Source organism: Podarcis erhardii (assembly GCF_964252035.2).
Source record: "Podarcis erhardii genome assembly, chromosome: 5".
NCBI classification, from domain to species: domain Eukaryota; kingdom Metazoa; phylum Chordata; class Lepidosauria; order Squamata; family Lacertidae; genus Podarcis; species Podarcis erhardii.
In genome coordinates, this window is record NC_138509.1 from 60,305,071 (window position 1) to 60,320,530 (window position 15,460).

Consider the following 15,460-nt stretch of genomic DNA (forward strand, 5'->3'; position numbering starts at 1 on the left):
CTGGTTCATGTGGCCAGCATGACTAAGCCGCTTCTGGCGAACCAGAGCAGCGCACGGAAACGCCGTTTACCTTCCCGCCGGAGCGGTACCTATTTATCTACTTGCACTTTGAGGTGCTTTCGAACTGCTAGGTTGTCAGAAGCAGGGACCGAGCAACGGGAGCTCACCCCATTACGGGGATTCGAACTGCTGACCTTCTGATCGGCAAGTCCTAGGCTCTGTGGTTTAACCCACACCGCCACCCGCGTCCCTTCTTGTCAAACATACCATATATGAAAAAATATAATGCAGTGAAGAAAGGTTTTGATTCCGGAGAGCTGCCCATTAAAGGAATGATTCTACAAGGCTTATTCTGAAGGCTGTGGGTGGAATAAGCTCTCCCATGCAAAGGCAAATCTAGCCCAGACAGCATCTCACTTTGATCAGTCATGATAGGCCTGCAAAGAGAGATAAAAGATTATTTATTAAGGGTGAGTGAAAGGACTCACAGCCATTTTAGACACCAAAGGGCTCATCATGCATTACTGGATCGTAAATTCTATGATGTTTGCACAATGAAATGAATTTGATTTGGCTAATTATATCTACCAGTGGTTGCTGACATCTAAAAATGCTTTGTTATTTAAGTGCTGGTGGTCAGAATGATGTTAATATGGGATATTTGAGTCTGAACCAGATAGTTTGTATATTCATTTTAGAGAAGACTATGAATCGTGCCTGCATATGCTAATTAAATAATGAGTTTTCTTCCTTAGGAGAATTTTGTGCAGCTGACTAAATGGCTTTTCACAACTGGAGATCCATGAAACTTCACAGTACATACACAAATGCAGTACATACTGCAGTGGTATCTGTTTCTCACACCCACACTCACTTAAGAATACCCTGCAGTAATATTACTTAAGCCTGCCAGAGACCACCTTATACCTTGCATATTCCGTGGGTCACTGTGTTCTGCTGCAGAGCTTTTCCTTGAAGTTCCTGAAATATCGGAAGCAGGGCTTTCAGTGAGACTGCCCCTGTCTTGGGGAATAGCATCTTGTTGAGATACATCAGGTGCCTGCTATTTGTAGTTTACAGGGGGAAATGAAGATACAGGCAGTGACCATTTTGCACAGGGGTTCCTTTCCTGCCTCCCACGCTTATTAGTGCGTTGTGCATAAACTTGCCCCACCCCATTCTGCCCTCTTCTGGATCAAAAAGGACCCATTTGTCAGCATCAACTGGACATGCACAAAATGGTCACTGCCTGTACCGTTTTGATAAGTTTTTCCAGCTGGATGAGGAAAATTGAAGTCTGTGCCCTGGGTGTTTATTGTCATAGCTTTACACTCATTTTTAGCTGTTCTAACTCAGGTGTGGGGAACCTGTGGCCCTCTAAATGTTGCTAGACTCCAACTTCCATCATCCTGGACTGTTGACCAGGCTGGCTGGGCTGATGGAAGTTGGAATCCAACAACAGCTGGAGGGACACAGGGTTCTAGTTTAGAGTACTGTTGTAAATCACCTTGAAATTTATATGAAAGGCATTAAGTAAGTAAGTAAGTAAATTGTCCCAAGGGTTCACTAACTGTACAGAGCCCTAGAGCATCACATTTCCAGCGAATATATAAAGTAGTACAAGTGTAGCCATAAGAAGGCATGGCAGAATTTAATGTGTATAAAGGAGTTCTAATTCCCCAACTAAGGAATAAGAGCATGAGATACAGATTTCTGCTGAACCAGGACTACAAGCTTTCTTTCAAAAAACTTGCAATAGGCTAAACTCCAGTCTTCTGTATATGTATAACTCCCTGCACTGAGATTGTAGAATCTACTGCTCAGTGCTTTTTTCTTTAAAAAAAATGTTTAGGGGCACTCTCATTTTCCTACTCATATTGAAATATTGCCCCTCAGTGAGGCCAAACTTAGATTCACAAAATGTTTAGGGGTATGTGTACCACTGTGTCTGTCTCCCCCCCCCCCCCCGAAAAAACACTGCTTCTGGTCACCTCCCAGAGAGAGACAGTTCTGAGCAAGTCCCATCCTGCCTGCAAGTCTGTCAGCAGTTGCCATTGTTCCTCCTCCTAGTTTTTTTGCACACATCCACAAATGCGTTGAAGGAGGCTTACCTCTGTCACACACACCTTGCAGCCCCTGATATTTGTGTGGGTGAAGCAGGCATGGCCCACAGGGGATTCCAGTCCTTATCCCCTAATCCTTATAGTCCTAAGAGGCTGACCTAGGAAAGCCCACTTCAGCATCCAGTTAATGCCTCTGGGTGCTCACAAACACCTTCCTATTCCCTTCTTACCTGCACTGACCCAAAATCCAAAAGGAACATCTATGGGCAAGCTGAAGGGGCAGGATGCTACTTGGAACAGAGCAGCTATTAATGCTACATTGCAACCGAAGAAGGCTAGACATGCTACCCTGCCTTAAAGAAATGCTTAGGGGCGGGGGGAGAGGCTTCTGAGCTTTTAAAATCAGAGCCCCCCTCTCCCATTGGCCAGGCTGTACAAGGCTGGTGCAGCAGTAGTTCACCATTAGCACATTTTGCCTTGCCCCCACTCCTATTGGGGATAGAATTTAAACTGCCTTTGCATTTTAACAATAAAATACCTAATCTGCAATTTTCAAACCAATATGCAAATCAAAACACGATTAGCCTTCTAAATTGACACTTCGCTGAATTTTGTGACGCAGTTCTCCAACCAGAAAATGTGTATACATAAAAATGCGTACATTAGTAGGGCATGCATGGGGGGGGGCTTAATCTAGACCAGTAGACATCTAGACCTCTACTGCATTGTCATCCAGTTGGGAGTTTGGTGAAGGAAGGTTCAATTCCAATTTCTATGGCAGGGATAGCTCAGTAAGTAGAGCACAAGACTCTTAATTTCAGGGTAATGGGTTCAAGCCCCATGTTGGGCAAAATACTCCTACATTGCAGGGGGGTGGACTAGATGAGCTTTGGGACCCCTTCCGACTCTACAATTCTATGATTCTGTGATCTTGCCAATGTTACTGTCCACTTGCTGTTAGACAAGGTCTTCCAATCAAGTGCTGTGATAAGTGTCACAGGGGTGAATCATTGGTGTGGAAGGCTAAGAGGGTGGGTGCAACAAACATCACAAATTTGAAACCTTAAGAATGATCCTGATCATTTGTGGCAACTGTGTTCTAGATGAATATAAATACCAACAGGAGAAGATTAATCAAACTTCCCCCCCAAATGAGCAGTGATGGAGAAGAGAAAGAGGTCTAGTGGAAATGAATTGGAATTACACATTGCAAACTGTTCTCATAATAAAATCTCTCTTATATTAAAGACTGCAAGGAAAGCTGCATTTTGCAATAAATCTTAAAATCCTGAAGAGAGTCTGAAGGTTTTGTGGCTATTCAGCAAACTATGTCATTAAATGTTGAAAGACCCATTTAAACACAATCTCCCAGATTGTTAGCTCATATACAGATCTGGCAAACCTAGGCTGAAATCCTAGCCCTCATTACCAATTCTGTCCGCCTTCACTAAGCTGTTTCGGACCTGCTCATTGAATATCATAATATCACTGAACAAAGGCCGCCTGCCAACCAAAAATGGCTGGATCCAGTGACAGGAAAACACAGCAAAGTTGCTCGTGTAGGGAGAGTCTCTCTAAAGCAGGGATGGGTAACCTCTGCATTGTGCATAAGATTTGTGAACATCCCAGCTGTCCTTTGGAAAGGAGCCTGGACTCTGTGGCCTTTTTTATCTCTCCCATCACTATGATAATTTGAAACATCTTTTAAGCAAGCTTTGATCTTGCTTAAAAGAACTGATCGTAAATGAACAGATTCATATGCAGAATTCTTAACATGCCGCCACATGTAGAAAACCCTCTCCTTTCCCCTGGGGACCCAAAACAAGAGAACCGTAGCTTGATAGAACTTGTTATGCTTCCTTCAGGGGCAGACCTTAGTAATATGGTGCCCTGTGTGGAGGAACCAGCCACACTGCCCTAAACACACCTCCATGCCATGCCCATGCTGCTGTCACCATGCATCATGGCCTTAGATTATAGCACTCTTCTTCAGCAACAGAGTCCAGTCCTACCTCCCTCCCTCCCTCCCTCCCTCCCTCCCTCTTCTTTCATTCGGGTGCATTGCAGTTTCTCTATTGATGGAAGCAGAGGTGTGATCTGATGTGAGCTTCATTATCTGACATAATGCTCAGTGATGTCACCATCTCCTCTTAATCACCATAGCCACAGCTTCCTGCTTTCTGTTCCCTTGCAACTGACATATGAACATACAATGCTGTCCTATATTGCCGAGGCCTCAGCTCTGCCAAAGTGGGTGGTAAGCTTTTGGGTCTAGCCTGCAGAAAATGCTGAAATGGGGCATTTTGGAGCAGCCTTGCGGATTCCACACTCAGCTATGTCAGACTGGAGCTGGCATGACACATATTGGGAAGAAAGGTGGCTCCCATCTTCTGTCCTGGCCAGCATAAACCAGCAGGGCTCTGAATAAAGTGGAAGACTCCTTGCCCTCCCGGTCTCTCTTTAGGATTATTCTGCCCATCAACCCATAGCTGTCCCAGATGAGATACTCTTTTTCTGAAGGTGTGGGATTGCCTCCCCCCCCCATCCCGCAAATATATATATATATATATATATATATATATATATATATATATATGCTGAAAGTTGCATGTGCATTTATGCAATATATTTGTTTTGCACACCTCCTTCCATAAGTTAAGTGGAAAGTTTTAAAGTTCTAATCCATGCAATTTGGAATTGTTGCTCAATGGGTTTGCCCTAGAATAGGCTGGCATCGTACATTAGCTCAGTTTGATTGCCTTATATTACTGATCTCTTTAATTGTATCTTTAAAATAGCTTCATTTCTTTTGGCATGATGAAATAATTATCAGCAAGTTGTTGTGCTTTTTAATCATGTTTCTTTCATTACGTTTTCAATACACATTTTATTCAATCTATGGTACACTCCGGGGAAATGCTTTCCGAATCTAGAGAAATTGTTGCAATAGTGAGGACTGGAACCCAACGGTCTCTTGTCAAATAACCTGCTTGATCCCTATCTGATTGTTTTCTCAAAGGGTTTAAATATTAATCTAATTGTTTTCTGGCAGAGTATAGATATTAATATGGCTGTTTTGGAAATTTAATATAAAATAGAGTGCTCACAAGAGCTAACACTCACCTTTCTCTCCCAGGGTTAGCAGTTCTCAATCCTGAAAAGAACATAAGGATTGATAGGTCAATAAACTGTTTTACAGCAATAGTTACTCTTCTCTTTGCATTTCAAGTGTTGTTTGTCTGCAAAGATGCTCCTTTCCTCTCAGAACTGAGAGTACTGAAGGATGATCTTAAAAAAGCATGATCTGATTCACTTGCCCTAACTTCTGTGCCCCATCAAACTGAACAGGGGAATTTCAGCTTTAATTGCACTCACATTTACCCAGTTGTCAGCCTATGTGTAATTTATTTAGTGTAGTAAATTTATACCGCCCCTTTCCAACCATAGTTAAGAATAACCATAGTTTCTGGTTTGTCTATGATATAATGAACCATGGTTACTGAAAACTGCCTAGCTCCTGCTTGTGGTCATGTTGGAAGGGCAGAGGGAATGCACAAGCTCAAGGCTTGAGCACATAATGCCAAGCCTTAATTTAGGATTACAGTCGTGCCTTGGTTCTCAAATGGAACTGGAAGTTCATTCGACTTCTGAAAATGTTCAGAAACCAAAGCGTGGCTTCCAATTGGCTGCAGGAGCTTCCTGCACTCAATCTGAAGCCACGTCAGCCGCGTCGGATGTTCGGCTTCCAAAAAACGTTCACAAACCAGAACACTCACTTCCGGGTTTGCAGCGTTCGGGAGCCAAAACGTTTGAGTCACAAGGCATTCGGGATCCAAGGTACAACTGTACATGCAGACCAGATCAATGAGACAGTTATTTGCACATCCTGCTGAAGTTGAAATAAAGCCAAACAAAAGTGATTTCTACACAACAGGAGCAAGTTCGTAGCTCCTCACACCCAACCCAGAAGCTTAATGTATAGGGCTCATGTGGAATGAACCACTCTGGCCTTTTGGTGCAAGGAGGTTTACTTCACTGGTGGGGCTGGTCTCCTTGCAGTCCCCTGGCCAGAGCTGAGTTGGTGGCATACAGCCCAACTACAGTATCTTGCATCCTGTTCTCACAATGGCCAACCCAATGTCTATGGGAAGCCTACAAGCAGCATGTGACTGAGCTAAATTCTTGCCTGACGTTCTATATTTAGATCCACCAGCTCACAAGCCACTATGATCTTCTGTTCCAACACCTGCTCCTCTAAGCACTGACTCACATTTCAGCTGTGCCATGCAACTTGAAATCAAGGGAAAGAGATCCAAATGTGGGTCCGAGGTGTTAAGGCTTTTGAAAGGTATATCCAGTCCTAACGGTGTCATCTCTTTTAGAAATATGAATCGCTGCGTGTCACTGGGTGGCATCTTCTCTGATTCCCTTTTTATGCACATGTCTGGGTATAAAATGAGAAGTATTTCAGAAGTGTAAATTCAGCATCTGTGTACAGTCATGAGATGGAAGACAATGCTGCCGTTAACCCCAGCCTGCCAAAGAATTCTGCATCCATTTCTATTGTGTTGCTGTAAAAGAAATCCAGGGGGGAGGGAGGCTGGTTCCCCATATCCATGAACCCCGAGCCCATGATAGGAAGCATAATGTAAAGAATTCTCCAAAGTGAATAGCTTGCCCAGCTTCTATTGTTAAAAACATAATGAGTTCATGCATCTGACTGTAATACAATTATTTCCTAGTGATGTTTAACAAGTTGCTGTTCCTATAAAATGTTACAGAGCTCTATTAATATTGCCCTTCTTTGGCTATGTAATTTTGCTAATGATCCAGCATATTTAGTGGCATTATTATGTCCTAAGAGAATGATGAGCCTGACTAGCAAGCCTCATGAAGCTTGGGTGTGCTGTTGTAACCCGTTCTGTGCTGAGAAATTTGTTCTGCCCTACTGCACCTAATTGCATTTTAACTCGTGTTGTGAAGTGGGGCTTTCTTGCTCTTGATAAATGAATAATAATTGCTTTTAATGGAAGTTTGGAGAGCTGAATCTGTTAATTGTGCAGTATTGCTGAGCATAGTGATGCATTTAGCTAACAGCTTTCTACAATACTGCTTTTTAAAATTCAGATGGAGGTTGCTGTTCCAATATTTTTATATTGACTTTTATGTCAAATCATGGTGCTAATTATAGACAGCAATGCAGCTCAGAGACTGAGATCAAATTCATCTCTACTGTATGGGTGCTAGGAGACATTTACCTGTGAGTTAACTGGGTAATGTAACTACTAATAATAGGCACCTAGGTTTTTTTACTCCTTAAATGCCTCTGTAGCCCCTATGTGATTCCTTTCCTCTTCTCCTGCCTAATATTGTTGTTTTGCTACTCAAACACAAAATAGCTGTGGGTGTCTTACTGCTTCCCTGATCCTAGGATAGGGCTCCATTAACAAGTCCCTCAAAGTTCTGAGATCACTGCTGAGAAGGTTCCTGACATTTTGATCCCTATAATGGCGACTTTCATTGGAATAAAATAATTTCTCTCACTCTTGTTACACATTCCATCACTTCCTGAAAATGTAGAGGGACAGTTAGATGCTGTTAATCCATAAGAACATTGGTCTGTATAACTATCCTCTTGACAATAGTTTTACTGCTTATTACCATTTAGTCTTGCAATTCTTCCAAATAGTTCAAGCTGGGATGCATGATTACACTCCACTCCATTTTATTCTCACAATGGCCTTCAGAGGTAGGTTGGGATGAATCATAGCTGCTGGCTGAAAAGTTACCCAGTAAACTTTGTGGCTCAGCAGAGATTTGAGCCAGAGTCTCACTGGCCAAAGCACATTACTATATTGAGGGGCAAGAAGAAATCATATATATAGTAAACTTTTTCTTCAAAACTGGCATTTTATTGTTTCTTGAGGAACATGTTATATCCGCTCAAACAAAATATGCTGTCTTGTACACATTTATCTAGCAATAAGCCCCACTGAACACAGTGAGAAACTTACCTCTAAGATAGGGTTGCCATATTTCAAAAAGTACAAGACCCCAAAATTGTTGTGTGTTTTTTTTAGACAACCCCCTCCAGGTTGTTGAGTGCTGCTTTTTGGAAATCCCCCTGGATGTCAATTCCGCCTTTGAAATTCCAGTAATGTCCAGGAAAATATGGACGTATTTGCATTATAAAGCTGTTCTGATATTGTAGAGCATGTGAAAAGATATCTCCCAGCTGATATTCTTGAGATAATTAATGATATAATCAGGATTCTGCTATTATATGGCCAGTCTCCATGTGATCAAAGAATAGCTCAATAGCCTTTGTTCAAAGTTTCCTTCATCTTTTCTGGCTGCAATCCTATTAACACACTTACTTGAGAGTAAACCCTATTGAATTCAATGAGACTTAGTTCTGAGTAGACGTATATTGGACAACACCATTAATGTGGCATAATTCACTGACAGATAAATTCCACAGTTACAATAAGTCAGAGAAAGAGGGAGACTAAATTGTATTTTTCCATAGAAAGCCACTACGGCAAATAATTTCAGTGTTGCTTTGGTACTCATTTTGTTCTGGGATCATTCCGGTAATGTGGGCAGTTTCCATTGTATTAAGATAAAGACGTGTTTGGCAGACGATCCTCCCTCACTCTTCCTTTGGAGCCTACCGATGACTGAAATAGGCTTTCCTTTCAGGTTTAATAAGCAAACAGCATAATCTTATTTAAGCCTATGGTTTAAACAGCTGTGTTAAGGGGGGAACTGCAGAAAATCTATTTCTAGTAATGTGCTTACAGGAGCTAAAGTACAGATATTGTTTTCATGAGATTTCTGGACTGTTGGATTCCATGCGGAGTAAACCAGATTATCGTGAGAAAACGTTCCATAGTTCTGGTGCATTGATTCACTTTATCTAATATAGGATACCTTAATAGGTATCCTGCAACACTGATGGGTTGTTTCTCCACCAACTCCCTTGTAAACTAATAAAAGCAGGTGTTGCACGTGGAATTCAAACAGCCCAGTAAATGCTGCCCCTTCCCTGCCTGTGCTTTAGTCACAATTTCTCTGGTAGTCTTTACGAAGGGCAGCTGTGTCTCTGATGGAATCAGGCAACCAGGTTTGCACTCCTTTAACACCAATGAAAACAGTCATTTCTCCCACTCGAAAAAAACGGGCATTTCTTCCGCTGGGAGAAAAAAAAAAAGCAATTATCTTCAGCACATCACCAAATCAAGGACAAAATAGCACTTTAAAAAATGACTCCAGCAAAGGTCAGGTGAAAGCCTTCTGTTTTGCAGCTCTCCGCCCCGCTTCGCAGGAAGGCATTTAGCTGACTCACGGTATGTGACTCATGCTTTGAATTTGCTTAAGTACAAAGGCAGCTTAAGCACAGGCAGCTCATCCTTTGCCAGGACTTAGCTGGTTGAGAAGAGAGAAACTGAAGGAGTCAATGAATAGGAAAGGTGCCTGGCAGGGAATTGAATTTCCTGTATAGGTGAACAGCACTGAATCTCCTTCAGGCATGTGAGGGAAATAGGATGGTAAACAGTACTGGGCAGAACTCCCAAGCACTGCTTTTTATTAATTCGCATCAGTTGCTGTATCTTGCTGTTATTTTTACTGCATTTTAAAGGGTGCAATTATATATTTGAAATTGTGGTTGGGGTGTGTGTGTTCTGTGCTCTGCCTGTCCTGAAAGGCGAGATATAAATTTTTGAATCAATATATTGCAAGCATTCCTCGTGATCTGCTACCTTGCCACCAATAGCTTGGAGAGCGAGGAGATGTGCTGGCTTCATTCCTGCTGCCTGGCCCCCTGTGTTAGAAATCTGCTCTTCAGAAACAGTCTTATGAATTGTGACTTGTCCTAGTGGTTAGCAGGAAGGTGACTGTTTATTTCCTCTCTGAAGTGTCTCATGAGGTATTTCTGAGGAACAAGAGTTCTTGGGAGCAAGAGTTCACCGTCTTATGATGGTGAACATGAAAGAAGTGGTTCTTCATATTTAAAAATCTTCTAGTGAGTTGAAGATTAATAGATTAGATACAATCAGCAGATCCTAACATTTTCTAAGGTTATGGTAAGCTGTGGAGAATGTGATTTGAATACAGAAATTGCTTTCTCTCTCTCAACATTTAATGTTATTAGGATCAAAGCACAATCACCATGAAAATCCTTTACTTATAATTCATGCAAATTGACTTCCTTTAAAGTAGACTTCTCAAACACTTGATATCTGGCTTATTATTGTGTTATTAAAAGTGGAGTCTGCAACAAAAAGCTGCAGTGTGAAATGTTTCTCTTCAGTATACTCCATTCCATTTGCCTTCCCATTAATTTTTTTCACACATACACCCTGCCCTTTATAGTCAGACACCATTCCCTGGCCACTGAGCAGACTCAGTTTTCATTGAGCTGTAAAGGGGTGCCTATAAGCCCACCTTGTCCCATTCCACCCTGTATCACCCTGCCCCACCCTACCCCCATTACGCCCCCTTTCCCAGCCACTTTTGTGTTTGTGGCGTTGAGCACATGTATGGTCACGCATGCTTTGAACGTGTGCAAATTGGTTGTTGCTTGTACAAAATTAGATGAGTAAATGGTTAATTTTTACTGGATAAGTAACAACACTTTAAGATAATAAATGTACATAACTGTCTTTCTAGGTTACAACTTGTACTTTAAAAAAAAGTATTAGTATTAGTATTATTTCTTTAGATATACCCCGACTTTTCCCTAACGGGACTCAGGGGGAAGAATGAACTATCAGATGGACCATATTTTTTTGCTTGAAACATATTAATTGTAATGCTTTGGTGCTACTTTGTTTTTGTTATATATATAAAGAAGAAAAAATTAATTGTTATGCATATATTTGAAATTTAAAATAAGATCTAAAGGGAGAGGACGAAAGAAACAAAATCTCAAACTGGTGAGTCAATGGGGCGAACTGAGAAAAATGAGAAACCGACACCTTTGTTCATTTCTTCCAGGTAAGAGGGCACTGGATTGCAGCCTTGGTAAGAAATTTGCCATCATTCTACAAGAACCTCTGGTACAAAGGGGCCAAGTACTTTTCTTGACTGTGCAGTTTGTTCAGGTTATCCTGGGGGACGATCTACTTTACTCCTTTGAACAGCTGCAAGATTAAAACCTAAATGAAATAAATGGACTCTTTCTTTGAGTGTCAGAATCTGTCTTCTAAGAATCACTGTCCTTCATGCCTTTCCAGTTTTGGGGCTGCTGAGTAGACTCATCTTCAGCCTGCTTCTAATTCACGCTTCTAAGACGATAAGCGAGAAGCCTTCAGTACGGTGAGTTACGCTGGTGGGTATGTTGATGGCGAAGACACCCAGGAGGCATAAAGCTCGACATCTTTTACTCTCAACAAATATTGGATCACAGTCCTTCAGTGACTTACAACAATGTCCACACCTTTCAGGAATAGATAAAATACATTCTGCTTTGTGTGAAAGCTCTAGCGACATTTCTGTTCTCCTTTGAAGTTAAGTGCTTAATGGAAGTTCAGTTTCATATTTTTCACAGCCTGTCAACAGAGTTCTGTTAAGAAATTCCACTTGAGAGTTCAGACATGTATCCATTACACAAACTCCCTAAGAAGTAAGTGGAGTAACTCTGGCCAACTTAAAATGATTGCTGTATACAGCCTTGTGATCTGTTTCCCTTCTGTTGTCCAAACAAGCTTGTTAACAAGTTCCTTAAGAACCTTTGCATCTCTCTTTCTGTAGCAATGAACCTCGGAAAAGTTCTGCAAACAACTGTATGTGTACTCATGTTCTACGGTGACCAAAGAGGACAACTCTGAAAAGTGAGTGTTGCAGATTTCCTGTTTGCAGTAAACATGTTTTATACCAGCCTTCCTCATCCTGGTACCTGGCAGTGGTCTCCCTCAGGAGATTATGGACTCTCCTTCCTTGGAGGCTTTTAAGGTTTTTAAGCAGAGGTTGGATGGCCATCTGTCATGGATGTTCTAGCTGATATTCCTGCATTGCATAGGGCAAACCTTTGGGGTCCCTTCCAACTCTACAGTTTTATGATTCTATGACTACAACGTCCATCACCCCTAACCAATGACTGGGCTGGCTGGACTGATAGGAGTTGTAGTCCAGAAACAACTGAAGGGCAGGAGGCTGATTCCGTAGTAGTCAATTGCTGCTTTTATTTGCACAAACGTGAATCAAGAAACAATGTTGTTCAGCCTATATTTTTAGAATGGGTTCCCTTCTTCCATATGTTCCTCACTGCAAACTCTGATTGTCATCTGCTCCAAATCCCTCGTCCTCAGAAAGTGAGGGCGTGGGACCCTTTCTGTTGTGGTACCTACCCAGGGCTGTTTTTCAGGGGGAACTCACAGGAACTCAGTTATGTCACCTCTCAGGTGGCTGTCATTGCCATTTTAAGAGAATAAGGGAGGTGTTCATCATGAGTTCTGGCACCTCTTTTTCTAGAAAAATAGCACTGTACCTGCCTAATAGCACCATTGCTATTCTGCTGCAAGACCATTGTTGAAAACCAGTTTATATATATATATATATATGAGAGAATGAATGCAACTGCAAAAAGTAGGTAAGATGCACAAATTAATCAATGGATTTTTCTTTTAAAAAAATGACTGTGACTGTGACTGAATGAAGAACATAGGTTGTTTACATCATCTTCTTCTTCAGTTTTAAGAAATAAATAGTGAAAAGATATTTGATTAACTGTATTTTTTGCTGATTCAGCTCTATGTTATTTTTGTGCTGCTGGGATTTCTTCAGTGGGTCGGATATTGTTAATTTATTAATCTGAATGTATGAAGGTGTTTAGATAATTTTGTTTCTTTCATTCTGTTTTTCTTACAGTTTGTTAGTCGCTTAGACACAGGACAGATTTTTTAAAAATAAACATAAATAAATAAATATTCTGAAATATCATGTACATAAAGGTAAAGGGACCCCTGACCATTAGGTCCAGTTGTGACTGACTCTGGGGTTGCGGCGCTTTATTGGCCGAGGGAGCCGACATACAGCTTCTGGGTCATGTGGCCAGCACGACTAAGCTGCTTCTGGCAAACCAGAGCAGTGGCACGGAACCGCCATTTACCTTCCCGCCAGAGCGGTACCTATTTATCTACTTGCACTTTGACACTATTTATCTACTTGCACTTTGATGTGCTTTCGAACTGCTAGGTTGTCAGGAGCAGGGACCAAGCAATGGGAACTCACCCCGTCGTGGGGATTCGAACCACTGACCTTCTGATCGGCAAGTCCTAGGCTCTGTGGTTTAACCCACAGCACCACCCGCGTCCCTATCATTTACATAGCATATTGCTAATAAATTGACATTTTCAGTTATCACGTTTTCCTTCCCTTTTATAGTGATTTGTTTCAGAGGCAGGATTATAGCAAATGTGACATCATAAACTACATCACTAGAATTCTTGCCGCCTCCTGGTTATGGAACAAATGACAGTCAACCCTTGAAATAATTGGTAAGAGAGGCTCAGCCTTTTATCTACATAGGATTACTTCTCTGAAGCCTGAAGTGCTCCTTGAGAATAATAAGATCTTTCCACAAACTGCAATATGTTTCAAGAGGAGATGCATCTCAGAAGAGTTTATCAAACCTTATGAACTCACATGTCACAATCACAGGTATTAGCTCCGTAATGACTCCTGAGGATAATAGATTGAATCTATCCCTTTTTTGATGGGAGGAGGAATGCCATTTTTCATACGCAGGGTGGTAGATAGATTCATATTGGGGAAATGTTTTTACATGAGAGCACATCCAGCAATTGCAACTATATTAACCTGAAAAACATTAACTTGTGGGAAGAGGTTTGGGTTCCCTTCACACTTGATAAACACACAGCATAGATAAAGTATTCCCACTTTCCTTCCTCAGCCAGCAGAAGCATGTATTGAAAAATACAACTACTTGAAAACTATTTGAATGCCCAGCGAAGCTTTATTCCTAGTGACTGTGGTGCTTTTTTTGTAGAGAGAGTGTTTTTCTGTCCCTAGTATTGTGCAGACTGTGGCATCTGCCTCAGGTGGCAGGTGCTCACTGATGGGAAATAGGGGCAATGGTGTGTGTGCCATGTACAGCCTTTTCTGAGCCCCCTAAGCTAGTCTGTTGCTTCAGATGTGGTGGAGAATGCTGTCCTCTTTCCAGTGCTGAAGGAAGCCAGTCTGGCTGGCCTCTGTATGTGGCTCTGGGAGGGGGCGCCATCTTATACCAGCTTCCTAGTAAGTTTCATGACTGAGTCTGGATTTTCTATTTCCACGTCCACCACTCTAACACTAGTTTACTCTTCATATTAGATTAGGGGTAGAGAAACCTCAGGCCTGGGAGCTGAATGTGGCCCTCCACATCTTTCTATCTGGCACTTGTGACTCTGCACCAAAACAGACCCTCCTTAGGCCATACCTCTCAGCAGTGCTTTTTTTCTGGGGGGACACAGGGGTATGTGCAGCCCTAAACATTTTGTGAATCTAACGGGAGAAGAAACTTTTTTAGTTTCTTCTCTAGCATGGTGAATTGTCAGTTCCGTTGCTACCCCCGATAGCAGCCTCATTTCCTGTCACGGTGTTTCCTGAGTCTCAGACAGAAGTGGGCGTTTAATGTGTGAAGTAAGAGTTGGAATCTAGTTTCGTTGTTACCACCCCTGATAAGAGCCAGTGTGGTGTAGTGGTTAAGAGCGGTAGACTCATAATCTGGTGAACCGGGTTCGTGTCCCCGCTCCTCCACATGCAGCTGCTGGGTGACCTTGGGCCAGTCACACTTCTCTGAAGTCTCTCAGCCCCACTCACCTCACAGAGTGTTTGTTGTGGGAGAGGAAGGGAAAGGAGAATGTTAGCCGCTTTGAGACTCCTTAAAGGGAGTGAAAGGCGGGATATCAAATCCAAACTCTTCTTCTTCTTCTTCTTCTTCTTCTTCTTCTTCTTCTGATGGTGGCTTCATTTCCTTTCCTTGTGTTTCCTGAGTGTCAGACGGAAGTGAGCGTTTAATGTGTGAAGCAGTGTGGAATGTGGATGTGTGGAAGCTGCTGTGAGCTGTCAGCTGTGTAATATGAGGTAATGCGTGTTCTTTGTACTTTTGTCCATTTACTGTATTGTTTTCCCCAATTTGAACTAAAAAATGGTGGTTTTCTTGAGTCAAAATCATAGAATCATAGAATCATAGAGTTGGAAGAGACCACAAGGGCCATTGAGTCCAACCCCCTGCCAAGCAGGAAACACCATCAGAGCACTCCTGACATATGGTTGTCAAGCCTCTGCTTAAAGACCTCCAAAGAAGGAGACTCCACCACACTCCTTGGCAGCAAATTCCACTGTCGAACAGCTCTCACTGTCAGGAGGTTCCTCCTAATGTTTAGGTGGAA

The 15,460-nt window shown here is 42.1% G+C and overlaps 1 protein-coding gene across 1 annotated transcript in view; it reads right to left on the minus strand.

The window, feature by feature from the left end:
- The window catches only part of LOC309343017 (uncharacterized protein), a 275,823-nt gene that overhangs the window by 12,251 nt on the left and 248,112 nt on the right, over positions 1-15,460 (minus strand). The window contains exons 4-6 of the transcript XR_014157067.1: positions 6,334-6,507; positions 5,187-5,217; positions 268-437 (exon numbers count right to left, since the gene is read on the minus strand). The gene's annotated coding sequence lies outside the window, so the exon portion shown is untranslated. The remainder of the gene's footprint in view (positions 1-267; positions 438-5,186; positions 5,218-6,333; positions 6,508-15,460) is intronic.